Source organism: Apus apus, chromosome Z (assembly GCF_020740795.1).
Source record: "Apus apus isolate bApuApu2 chromosome Z, bApuApu2.pri.cur, whole genome shotgun sequence".
Taxonomy (NCBI): Eukaryota; Metazoa; Chordata; class Aves; order Apodiformes; family Apodidae; genus Apus; species Apus apus.
In genome coordinates, this window is record NC_067312.1 from 10,553,835 (window position 1) to 10,566,246 (window position 12,412).

At 52.4% G+C, this 12,412-nt stretch overlaps 1 protein-coding gene across 6 annotated transcripts in view; it reads right to left on the minus strand.

The window, feature by feature from the left end:
- ATOSB (atos homolog B) overlaps positions 1 to 12,412 on the minus strand; it is a 39,109-nt gene that overhangs the window by 20,149 nt on the left and 6,548 nt on the right. The window lies entirely within an intron of this gene.

Below are 12,412 nucleotides of genomic sequence, written 5' to 3' on the forward strand. Positions count from 1 at the left end.
CTGCCGTACCTCGGATCCACAGGAGAGCTGTCTGCCAACTAATCTGCCTCTGGGGACAGCCAAACAAACCTGCCAAGGCTGTGTTTCTCCCCATTGTGACCCTTCAGAGTGGAAAAGCCTCCTGGGAGCCAGAAGATTTCTTCTGAGCATGGCTACAGTCACTTGGCACCAGCTAGTGCCATTGCCTGTACAGGGCTCAGAGGCTTTGCCAGTTCCTGCCCAGGACCAGGCACACACACAGCGCTACATAGACGTGTCCTCTGCAGGCTCCTTCTCTGACCAGCAATTCCCCCTAATGTTAGTGGCTGGAGCTCACACAGACTTTGCTCCTTTTCCTTCTCCTTTTCCCCAGCATCGCCCCCTCCGAGGCCCCTCCAGCCAACCTCAGCCTCCTCCCCAGCAGGGACCAGCTCGCCGCAGCACACGCCCCCCAGCCGGCCCGCAGCTCTGCCTGCGGGAGCACATCATCCATCTGTGTCAAGGAGCACAGAAGACACTGGTCTGTGCAGCATGGCCAGTCACAGAGTCTGCCTATTGTGGCTGGAGCATACATTTCCCATTGCCTACAGGAGGAAATTAATGGGATCAGACACAGGCTCTTCTCTCACCCCTTCTGCTCCACATCCCACGGGTCAGAGTCAGGCTGACAAGGGGCTCTGGTCCCTTCCACCCAGGAGTGCTTGGCCAGCTGTGGTATTTTGCTGACAGACACATGCAGGCCACTCAGGACAAGCCTTGCTAGTGCTGCAAGACGACAAGTCAGATGAGCAGCACGTCTCCAGCAGGGTCACACAGCCCAGCCAGGTCAGGAGGCCCTGACTCCTGGGAATTAAGGCCAGACTAAACCATCCTTTAGGCAGGAAGGGAGGGATGATGTTTTGGGTTGGGATGTCATGTATTTATTAGGGACAAAAACCAATTTTCTGCCAAGCTCAAAACTATACGTCAGAGCTGCTTTTTACTTTCCTATCCTCACCATATATGCACAGAGCTCTTCTCAGGGCAAAGAAAACCAAGACGTGAATCACATGGGGTCCCACAGGCACCAGTCACCTCCCCTGCATGCCATCCCTTCTCTCATCAGGATGCTCCAGTCCTCAGGGTCCCTTTTAGGGGGGCAGGGTGAGAGAACCATAGTGATCAACCCATCTCATCAGCCAGGCCAAAGGCAGGGCCAACACCACGGTCACAGTGTCACTGAGGTCACAACAGCAGGCAAGCATGTGAACGAAACTCAGCAGACACCAGCAGGACAGGCCCAGCAATTTAAATGCATATGCTTAAATTGGCCTGTCACCATTGATAAGTTGGGCTTCTCTGCAAGCTCTGGGAGCAGCATCAACCTACGTGAGTTCTTAGACAGGGCCAGCTCCCTGCCTTAGCCCCCAGGCCAAGGGGAAGCCAAGGGATGTGTCCTAAATCCAGTTAAAGCAGCTGGGGACTGCTCCAATTTGAACCAGACTGTAATGATTTCCTGCCAGCCCCCCATTTCTGACTGGCAGAGGGGTAACAACCCATCCGCAACACCCCCTTTAGCCAGGCCAGGGGGAAGAGCAGAGAAGAGACAGACAAGCTGCTCTGGCTTCTGATACCTCTCCCACACCATGGGGATTCCTCTTCTGCAGCCCAGGTGGCTAAGAACAGAGGCAGAGCTTCCCTCCAAAGGACAGTGACAAGACCTTGCTGCCTTCAAATAGCATGCTTCAGGTCAGCAAGCTGGAAACTAGCAGCACAGGGGTGCCAGTTTATGCACCCACCTTTGCAGCAGTGGCATGATTCTGCAGCACAGGCGATGCCAGAGGGCAGGGTGAGAAGAGAGGATTTGGGGCAATGACAGATGGAGAAGTTCAGGCTTTCTCAACATGGAGGCTAAGCAGCAAGAAGTACATGAACCTGATGCTTCTGCTGAAATGGTTCCTGGTTACAGGGACAGACACAGGGCACACCTCTGAGAACAGTCCATCTACCAAGGTGAACTGAGAATGTTATCATTTTCAGGAGCCCCCAGCCAAACCTTCCACTTCTGGGTTCTGCTTCTCACAGCGGCTCTGTGCTCCCTACAGTTCTCCTTTGGTGGTGCTTAAAAAAGTAGAGCAGCCTCCAGGCTGCTAATTAGGTGGTGGCTGCAGTGACCCTCATGGAGTATTCCCTGGGAGCAGCTTTCATCTCCTAAACAGAGCCCAATGAAGTATCAGCCCTTTGTTCCAAAAATCACATCCAAGGTCATCTGCTCCAACATAAAGACCAGATGTGGAATTTCTTTAAATGAATGCTTAAGACAGGGGAGCATGCCTGTGCCAGGGGATGGAGCTGAACAGCCAAGTGCCTGCTCACCCTGCCTGAAAGTTGTAAGGACTAAAAATGCCTTTTCTGGTCGGCAACACAAATACAAGTTTGCTAAAATTGGAAAGCCCACCGTGTGGTTCACAGCTGGTGCTCACCCTTCCTGCAGGCTGGAAACCCCTATTGTCTCAGCAGCCCCCAGCAGCCCCCCGCCCTCAGCAAGGGGATGCTGCTGTTGACTCAGCACATCCTGCAGCCCTCCCTACACGTCCTGGGTGGGCTGGCTGGCTCAGGCCATCCAAATCTCAAGACAGAAACTAGCTTTGTCCTCTTTCTACCTTGCTGTGGGAAGGGAAACAGAGGGTTTTGCCCCTGTCCCCCAGCCTCTTTCACTGGACCCTCTGGTGCTGTGTCCCACAGGGCACCCCAGGCAGATGTTATTAGGCAGAGCGGCTAGGAAAGCAGCCAAAATGGGGCTTTCCTGCTTAACTACACATGAAAAATCCAGTTTTAGCTTGGGCAGCCACTGAAAAGCCAACTTCCCTCTTCTGCCAAGGCAAAATGTGCCTGCAGGCACCCGAGACTGTTTCCTCTTCTGCATTTTGGAGAGATCCTCCCTTGCAGGCATGGCATTTTACCCTTTGCAGCCTTCATTAGCTCAGAGCAGGTTGGAGAGGCCCAAGTGCTAGCCACACCAGTGATGCTGCAAATTCAGGTGCCATGTGCAGAGGCATCTACAAATGTAATATGGGGGGAAAACAAAACCAAACCAGCCCAAAATAACAGGGCAGGAGGCCTGTACAAAGCCTCCCGGCTCCCAGCCTTCTGTTCGACACTGATTCATCTCGGGATGCAGTTCCAGATTTCACTCTGGCCTTAAGGCTCTCCATGAAGTTGCTCTCACCGACTTTCACAATTTCTTTTCTCTCTGCCCCACTTCTAGCAGGGATCTCAACTGCTGCTGCCTCTCAGTAAAAGGGTCTCCATGACCTTTGTAATTCAACACACTGGGAAAGGCTCAATCCATTCCCTCTATTCCTAGCCCAGCACAGACCTTAAAAGCCCTCTTTGTTCTTGCTACAAACCCTATCCCACAACTGTGGCTTAACCCTTGGGGCACCGCCTCAAATAAAGAGTGCTTCACAGAAGCAAGGCAGGTTGCACCATACATGGGAAGCTGGACCCACTCTCCACCTACAAAGCAGCTATGCTGACAACATGCTGGTGGCTTGCAGGATGCAGTGTATACACACAACTGGTCAGGGAAGATGTCTCTGACCATCCTCATCATCATCAGTACAAATGATTACCAAGGTGTGCACATTGGGACACCATGTCCCACACTACTGCAGCAACATGGGCATGGGAACAGTTTGGGCTTGCAACCCTTCACAGTCTCTTAGTCTTGCTCTGCACGCCCTTACTTCAGCAGGCTTATTGCAAAACATGCTCCACGCAGGTGGACTGGAGGCCCCAAGGAAGGAATAGGGGTGAGGAGGGAAGCAGGTGGGGCCAGGTACTCCCCTTGCCACTCCTGCAAGGACTCCTCTGCTCCTGCTCCCAGGTTCTCCATTGCTCTATGCCCAGGTGCATGGCAGAACCAGCGACGCATGCCATGCCTGCCCCTGCACAGCCCACCCCTGGGTGAGAGTGCAGCAACAGCACTCTTGTCTCCTGCCTTGTCTGAGATAGCTCAGAGCCATATCCTGAGCCCATAAACCACATCCTGAATGAAGCAGGGCTGTGGGGCTGTCCATAACTGCACTCCATGCATGTGGGGATGCAGAGGGGGTGGGAGGCACAGGCACCCCCCTCTGCCCTAGAATGATCCCTGGCACAGGAAAAGGCAGTATGGAGCAGGGATGCTTTGCAGCACCTCAGAATCCCAGCTCTGCATCTGGGATGGAGCCAGAGTGGCCTGCAGCACCCCAAAATGGCAGCTGCACAGCAGACAGAGCAGGCTTGCACCACTGCACCCCAAAACACCACTTCTGCAGACAGGTTGGGTTAGGGTCACCTTGAAGCACCCCAAAATGCCATTTGCTACCAGTTGCTGTAACTTCCCTTCTGTCCCTTTCCAGTCCCACTCCATCCCTCCCTGCTCCCCAGGGACACTGAGTCATGGAATGCTCTCCCTGCCCTGAGGAAGGGGAGTGGGTGAGCAGCTCCCAGCACCAGGCACAGCATGGTGAGCAGGGCAAGGTTGGTACTGACACCTCTGGTACTCATAAAAAGATAAAGATGTCCTGCACTGATCAGCTATATGAGTTACGACCCTCCTCTGTTCCCACCTCTCTTGAGGCAGAAATTGGCCCCACTCTGCTGCCAGCCACAGACTGCATCCAGCACTGCTGGGCTACATCAGGGACTGACCCATGGGCCCTCTAGCACCAGAAGGGACAGGGACATGCAGGGCTCTGCACCAGAGGCGTGTAACAGCATGGACCAGAAAAGAAAGGTGGGGGTCTGGACATTTGCTTTAGAGCAGATGGTTGCCTGCTTTACCTTCAAAGATGCATGCATTTGAGTAAAGACTGGAATTCTCCGGACCAACTCCTGGAGCTGAAAGGTTTCCAGCCTGTTTTCACCACACTTCTCCAAAAACCCTTCAGGGTCCTGCTCACCAGTTAAGCTTCCCAAGACCAGGTCCTATCTGTACTCCTTGTTCTAGCTCAGCAGAACAAAGCTCACCCACACCACCATCCTTTAAATTCTCTATTCAAATCCCAGTGCAGTAACACATGACCACCCAATCCATACTGCAGGCAGAGAAGCTAATGATCTGAACATTCAGGCTCTGGGTCACACAACTCACTAGCATTATTGAAGTTATGGTGTCTTTACTGCTTTTACGAAGACCTCAGTGAGGTTAAGAGGGAAGCAAGCTCCAGTTCAGCCAGGCCACTGAACAGGAACGTAGAGCTCAAGCTGCAGAAAATTCACAGCTATTCTGCACTACCCAGCTGCAAAACTCCTGGCATCTTTTCTCAGACTCTTGGTTGCCTCAGTCCTCCTTCCTGGGGACTCTCTGAAAACAGACCTTTTCACCCCTCCCCAGGGAAGCCTGCTCAGGTGGTATTCACTGTTGTTGACACGCAGGACAAACGTTATTGCCCATACCCTTGCCCCAGCTCTGTCTCCCAGGACAACATAACAGTAGATTAAACTCATTATCCTCTATCACTTAATGGCACAATCTTTTCATTTCTTTGTTAACACACATCTGAGACGTATCGAGTTTCAGGCAGGCTCACTCCAAAGGAAATTCCCTGCTCTTTCCTTACAAGGATTTGCACATGCAATAGCTTTCCAGTAGCAAAAAAAAAAAAACCAAAAACCAACCCAAACTAACACCACCACCAGCACAAGAAATAAAGAAAATACAACCAAAAAAAAACCACTTGGAGGTTCACTTAAGGACAGAACTCTACTCTTCTTTCCAGACCACCACTTTGGTCAGACCTTTCGCAAGCTCTGGAGGGCAGCGTTCACACTGCTGCTCACACTGGTGCAGCTCAGCAGTGTTTGGAGTCCTGCTGTAAGGAAGCTTTCACGGGTGAGATGCCTTTTCCTTCCCCAAAGCGACCAGCACAAGAACACAGGCATTTCCTGGTAAACTGCTCCTCCTTGCTTCCAGCCTCTGCTGCAGGGCTGGCCTCTGATAGCAGCCTTCCTCCGGAAGCACCACTGCATTTTGCTCAGTTACTCTTAACAGTATGATATTGTAGGGCAACAGAATTAAAAAGAGCTGTGATCTGTAATAAATCATTCTTTCTGAGCTGCCAGGGAGAGGGCTGAGCAGGAGAAAGAGGAGCTGTAAGTCTGTTTCCTCAATAAATCTAAGCCATCAAACAGCCCTTTGGTCACCAGGAACAGGGCAGAAGCAAGAGGAGCACTCTCAGGGTGGTAGATCCATGCCACCAATTTTTGTGTTCTCTCTATCCAGACTTACCACATGGCCAGGACAGAGCACTGTAAATACCTTAAGATCCCACTCTGTCTGCCCAGGGTTGGCAGACCAAATCCAGACAAAAAGCCTGAGAATATTTTAGTTCCTCAAAAAGCTGCTCATATTTTTAGCTGTTGCTGCTCCTAGAAGATGAATTGAAAGCAAAGCTCAGACCCAATACTCAATGTCATAACTACTTTATTCTGCTGGCAGCCACAGCAGAGAGGGCCTTGAGAATTACCTTCTTTGTCCACCACTGGCCCAGCTATGCTAATCTCATCAGCAATGCAAACACTGGTATAGAAAGGACTGGAGTGACTGCTATAATCTGTCTACTCTGTGCTCTCTATGCACAGCTACAGCACTGCTGACTGGCAGTAAGACGACCCCAGTGCACAGAGTCCAGGCTTTTTCCCCAGGTCTAAGCCCAGCAAAGAGCTGGCTCTTGCAAGCTATTCTTTCTGCATCTTCTAGACAGGGCAATCTGTACAGCACTGCTGGGCTTGACTTTCTTCTCACAATCTAGGGAATGCAGGTAGAAACACCCACCGAGTCAATCTCCTCTTGCTCCCAATGATCCATCGTCTCTCTGAGGGAATCCCCAGAACTCCTTCCCAGCAGAAGCATTAAGGTTGCTCCCAGTGTCCATTTTCGCAGAGTGATGCTGCTCAGGATGGTGTCCCCATCTGAGTACTGGAAGGTATCCATGTCCCAGACTTGCCCAAGGCCATGGCAGCAGCAAAGCACAGCAGCACGTAACCCACACAGCACTTTCCAAACTTCAGTGCTGCAGCTCAGCCAGGAGGAAATCTCTCTTGGCTGCCTCTCCCTAAATACTTATTCCAGCACTGCCCATCTTAACTCCTCCCCAAATCAGGAGCAGAGTATGTGACCCCACCGCCTTTGGGCTTTTCTGATCCTTTGTGTTGTTCTTAAAAATGTGTCATGTGAACAGGCAAGACAGAAAAAGAGGGAGCAGCATCTCAAAGATGACACTGTTATAGCTCATCAGGTCACAGCACCCAGGAATTTCAGTCCTGGGCAAGGATTTCAGCATGAGAGGTGCTTTACAAACGTCACAAGGGAAAATATCTTCTGCCCTATCAACTGGCAATTCACTCCCCACCACGCACGCACAACCCAGAGCCTTATCTGCTGAGCTCTGCATCTGCCCCATGATATTCCATAGCACATCCTGGGGCCTCAGTCTGCAGGAAAAGGTCAGAAACAACAGGCTGTGAAAGTGGGGTCAGAGGGAAAGCCAGCCTGGCTCGATGGATTCTGAACATGCTCCACCATCATCTGCACCCCTCATATATTTTAATGCCACAGGCTGAGGGTCACATTCATGATGAGCACTGCTTGAGCTGCTGATCTGAAACTGCCTTTAGTGCCTGGTACCAGTGTTCCAGCTTCCCCCCATGGGAAGGAAGCTCCAGCACCAGTGCAGAGCAAGCTGCTCCCCTCTTAAAACGGAAGGAGCCTGTTGGAAGCAGGGTGGAGGAAGCACATGGCTGTCTGCAGTGGTCAGCTTTCCCAGGGGTCCACATTCCACCTCCTTGTTGGCTGTCCCTTGGGAAAACAGGGTCTGGATGCCAGGAGACATTTTACAAGCAGGTCTAGCCTATTCGGGAGTTTTAAGATGACTGGAACTGTAGCACTGGACAGTGTTAAGCAATCCATATAAACATTATAATCACCCTAAATCGGACATGGACACTAGGGCAGACTGGAAATGGTTTTTAGGAGGATTTCTGAGGCTCTGTACCCTTCTTCAGAGCTGGATGGAACGATCAGAGTTCAGGCACAGATCATGACATTGATGAGTACAAGGCCATGTGGGCAGCCTTTCCTCTCCAGTTTTGCCTGAGGATCCCAGTTCCAGAGGAACTCTGGGCACAGGCACTACAACAGTGAGTGTCACCCCATGGCAACCCCACATATCTGACCCCAGAGCATCCTCTGAAGGTGGGGCAGGCACCTTCCCCTCTTGTTTTGGGCTGGGCACAGAGCTGTGGGCGGGGTGTTGTAGCTCACCATGAGCACTGACCTTTGAGAGCTGTAACGAGAGAGGTTTTACAGCTCATGCAGCCAGTCGTGTTGAGACGGGCAAGCTGTGCTTGCTGCCAGCCGGTCCCTTCCCCCTGGCTCACATCCAGGGCTTTAGGCACACCACGGATGACAGGTCAGGTCTCAGTCATGCTCACATTATGGGCAGGCTGGAGCCAGCTTCCTGACCCATTCTCTCTGCACAGCAAGCAGCACGCTGTTCCCTGCTTCCTTCAGCAACAGGACCCAACACCCTACCAGCATCTTGCAAGGGGCCTGCCCAAAGGCAGCTTCAGAAACATTTAACCTCTCCTTTATCTGTTCCAGAGGATAGTCTCAGACCTTATCAGAGGGCTCACTAGAGGGTCTGCTCTCCATCAGAGTAAAGACGCCCTGGGGCAAAACAAACTTGCTGTGCAAGGTGGACAGCATGGTACAGGGCCAGGCATCCTGGGAAGATACAGGCATGGCTGGAGTCAGTCACACTGATTAACCGAGGATAAGCAAGAGCAGTAAAACAACTTGCTTTCCTCGATGGTACAGTGAGAGGGCTCAGGGTTTCTTTCTGGCCAGGCCTGCTCTGCAACTCAAATCTTCAAACAGAACAGGTCTGCAAACAGGAGTTGCCTGCTTGTTCCCCAATGACGGGCAAAAGAAAGATGGGAGAAGATGGACAAAACACCCCCAGCCACCCTCCCTGGGGCTGCTGCCCAGGGAGAAAGGCTCTGGATGCCTGACTGTAATGCAGGAGCTCAGCAGTCCTGAGCCCATGGCACAGCTGGGATGGGGCTGCATCAGGGGCTGTGGCAGGTTGCATGTCTAACCCTGCTCCCCGCCCCGCGCTGCGGAAAGCACCGTGCAGAGCTGCTGCCAGCGGCCAGTTGCCATAGCAATCCCCCCAAGCATGCCCCCCTGCCTCCCTCCTTTGTCTCTGCTCCCCCAAGCCTTGCTCTCCCCTCCCTGCTGCCCCAGACAAAACCTGCTGCACAACACCCAAAAGCTTCAACATGCTCCTAAAGGGGTGCTCATCACTCCAAGGAAGGAAAAGGGGCAGAGATGGAATCCCACCTCCACAAGACATCATCCCCACCCACTTCACAGGCAAGGTGCCTGCTTCAGACCCCTGTGCATCACACCCCACCAGGCCCAGCACTGAGGCCTGACACAGGAGATCCAGGCAGCCAGATCTGAGGCACAGAGGCCCCTTGAGCTGCACTCCACATTGTGCTGTGGCAGGCAGGCATGCTTCAGCATCACCACCCATTCCAGACTGCCTGATCCATGGAGGTGACACAGCCCCTGCCCAGCCCAGCACAACACAGCACTGCTGCCTGAAGCTTAGAAAGCCCCATGAGCTCTTTCTACCTTGTGGCAGCACCAGATTTGATGGAAATGGAGGTCTCACGCTCCTCCTGCTGCAGCCTGGGCAGGCAACTCCTCAGTCTCTGCTCACCAGTCCCACTCCACTTCCACTTCAGGCAGTTCTGCTCTGCTGCACTGAGCCTCCCTGTGGCTTGAACCAGAGACAGGATCCTGCTTCATTTCCTGTCCTAAAAACTCTTGTCTACTGTTGCTATGTGCTGCTAAACAGTTACCCAACCTGGCATGTGAACAGAGCTCCTCTCCCTTTCACCTCTCCCACCCAGGCATGAGATGCAAGGGGAAGACAAAGGGCCCTGCTGAACCACACTTAGGTGTGATACCTGCCGATATCTTTCCATGTATGGATTTAAAGGCTTAACAGAACAGATAAATGACAACTTCTAAAAGGTCTGCTTCCCTCCCCACTCTGCCCCTCCTCAGATCCAGTAAGGCCCACCACAATGGGTTACATCACTTGAGGGTTTTTGCAGAAGCTAGTGAAGCCTCCTCGGTCCTGATCCAGGATGAGTCATGGAGCTTGGGAGACCCTGCAACCTCCTTCTGACACCATCAACCATGTCTTACAGTGGCTAAAAATAAAGATGGGCCAGAACTGCAGAGCCACGTCCTGCCTCAACACGAAACGTAACAAAGCTCAGCGCTAAGCTCAGCACTGCTGAAAAACCACCTGAGCAGGTGGAAACCAAAAAGTGCAGAGAAGCCAAAAGCCTTGGGTTGTACAAACAAGGGAGAGGCTGGGAGGCCTCACCCTGCCCCAGGCTGGAGGATGGCGGCAGCAAATGCCAAGCAGCCATCCAGCCATACAGATAGGGCCAGTGTTGGACTCTCATCTCACTTGGCTGTGGGTTTAGGAGTATTTCCACACCCAGAGGCTTCGCAGAGACTGTCTCCTGTGCCACATGCACCCATCTGAGAAAACAGGAACCGACGGCTGCAATTTTGGCAGGGAGAGGCTGGGAAGCTGCAGCCTGCTTCCCACCACGCAGCGCACGGGCACCCACAAGGCGAGGTCCAAAGGGTGCTTGACACTAGGGCTAAAAAAAGTGGTCATACATCTATCTGATATGGCCTAGACACTTTAGTTAAGGGCAGAATTCAAAGTTCTTCCTCGTCCCTGGGACGCTATGCCCCAGCAAAACCTTCACACACGAGGACACAGGTCTCTCACATAGCGCTTAGCAGGGAGCCACAAGATTGCACACAAATAGGAGCTCAGAGGGACACCAGCAATGTTCAGAGCCCTAAAATTAGCCTCAGCAGATGATCCTCTGCTCCATTCTTGGGACCAGCAAGAACTGAACAAGGATCCAGCTGTCCCAACACTCCTATGAACAGGAACTTTGAGTGCACGACCTACTTGCAACAGAGATGGTAGGGCAAAGAGGGGATTCCTCCCATAACTCCAGTGCCAGTGCTCACGAGGAACCCAGTGCCCCATCTCTGATGAGGGAGCAGCACTTCCTTGGGGTTTCCGTTGGAAAGACCTACTCCCAGATCTGCTCATCAGACCAAGGGGCAACAGCAGCACAGGCCCACTAAGGGCAGGCTGAAGCCTGAAGTTAGGCTGACCAATTTCTGTTGAAAATATAACCTCCACTTTGCCCAGTCCAAATTTTCCATTCCCAACAGACACACTGCAAAGTCTGTCCAAGGGTCAGCAAGCTGTAACAGCTTCCCCGTTACTGCCAGCTGCACTGAACTGAACTAACATGGTTAACTTGGACTGAACATAAGTTCACTGATATCACTCAGGTTAGGTGATTTCCAAATCAGAGAGAAAGAGGCTCATGCTATGACCAAGTAACGGGAGAAGCTGCAACATTACATATATGCAGGAACTTTGCTGTCCCTGGAAGTATCAAGCTATACGGTCAGCAAGTGGCACAGGGAAGTAAAGTGGATCCAAGGAGATCCAAAAGTGGACCTTAAAGATCATCTAGTTTCAAACTCCCTGCCATGAGGAGGGAGACTTCCCACTAAACCAGGTTGCTCCAAGCCCCATCCAGCCAGGCCTTGAATGCTTGCAAGAAGAGGGAAGCCACAGCTGGTGCTCCAGCCCTCTGATCATCTTCATGGGCCTTGTGTTAAAATGTCTCTTGATAAAAGGCAGGGGAGCTCTGCGAGGATGCTTTGAGCTTCATGGACTGGTAACTGGAAGGAGATCCAGCAGAACAAAGGGCAAACCTTCTCTCTGGTGTCAGTCACATGTCTGTTTTCCATCACCAAGAGAGATATAAGATGCCAGCAGGGGCAGGTATTAGTGATTGTCACAGCTCAGATGGGTAAAGAGTGGCTGCCACTGCATTGTGTGGTTGGGACTCTGCAGCAGACAGCACTGACACAAGCAAAGGACTTTTTCCTTCCTTTCTTTTAAATTTCCAGGTGAGCGTACTCCTGCCTCTCTCGCTGTGGGTACCACTTCAGCATCAGGCTGAAGGATGCAATGGCCTGAAGCCCAGACTCCAACTGTCTTTGGACTGGCCCCAAACCGCCGTGGCAGACACTTCAGAGGAAGAGCCATGCAGCCTGGGCAGCCACACATCCCAAACAGCCACTTCCCCAACTACTTCCTTCTGGCCAAATCGCACCCAGGGGTGAGAGATGAGCTTGGTTTGCCCCCCCTTCCCTAGAGGCACAGCACTGATGAGAACCCCTTTCCTGGTGGGAGTGCTCCATGCAGGTGTGGCAGGCATTGCTGGATCCCAGGCAGGCATGCAAGCATCCAGACACAGGGATGGGGGAGGAAGC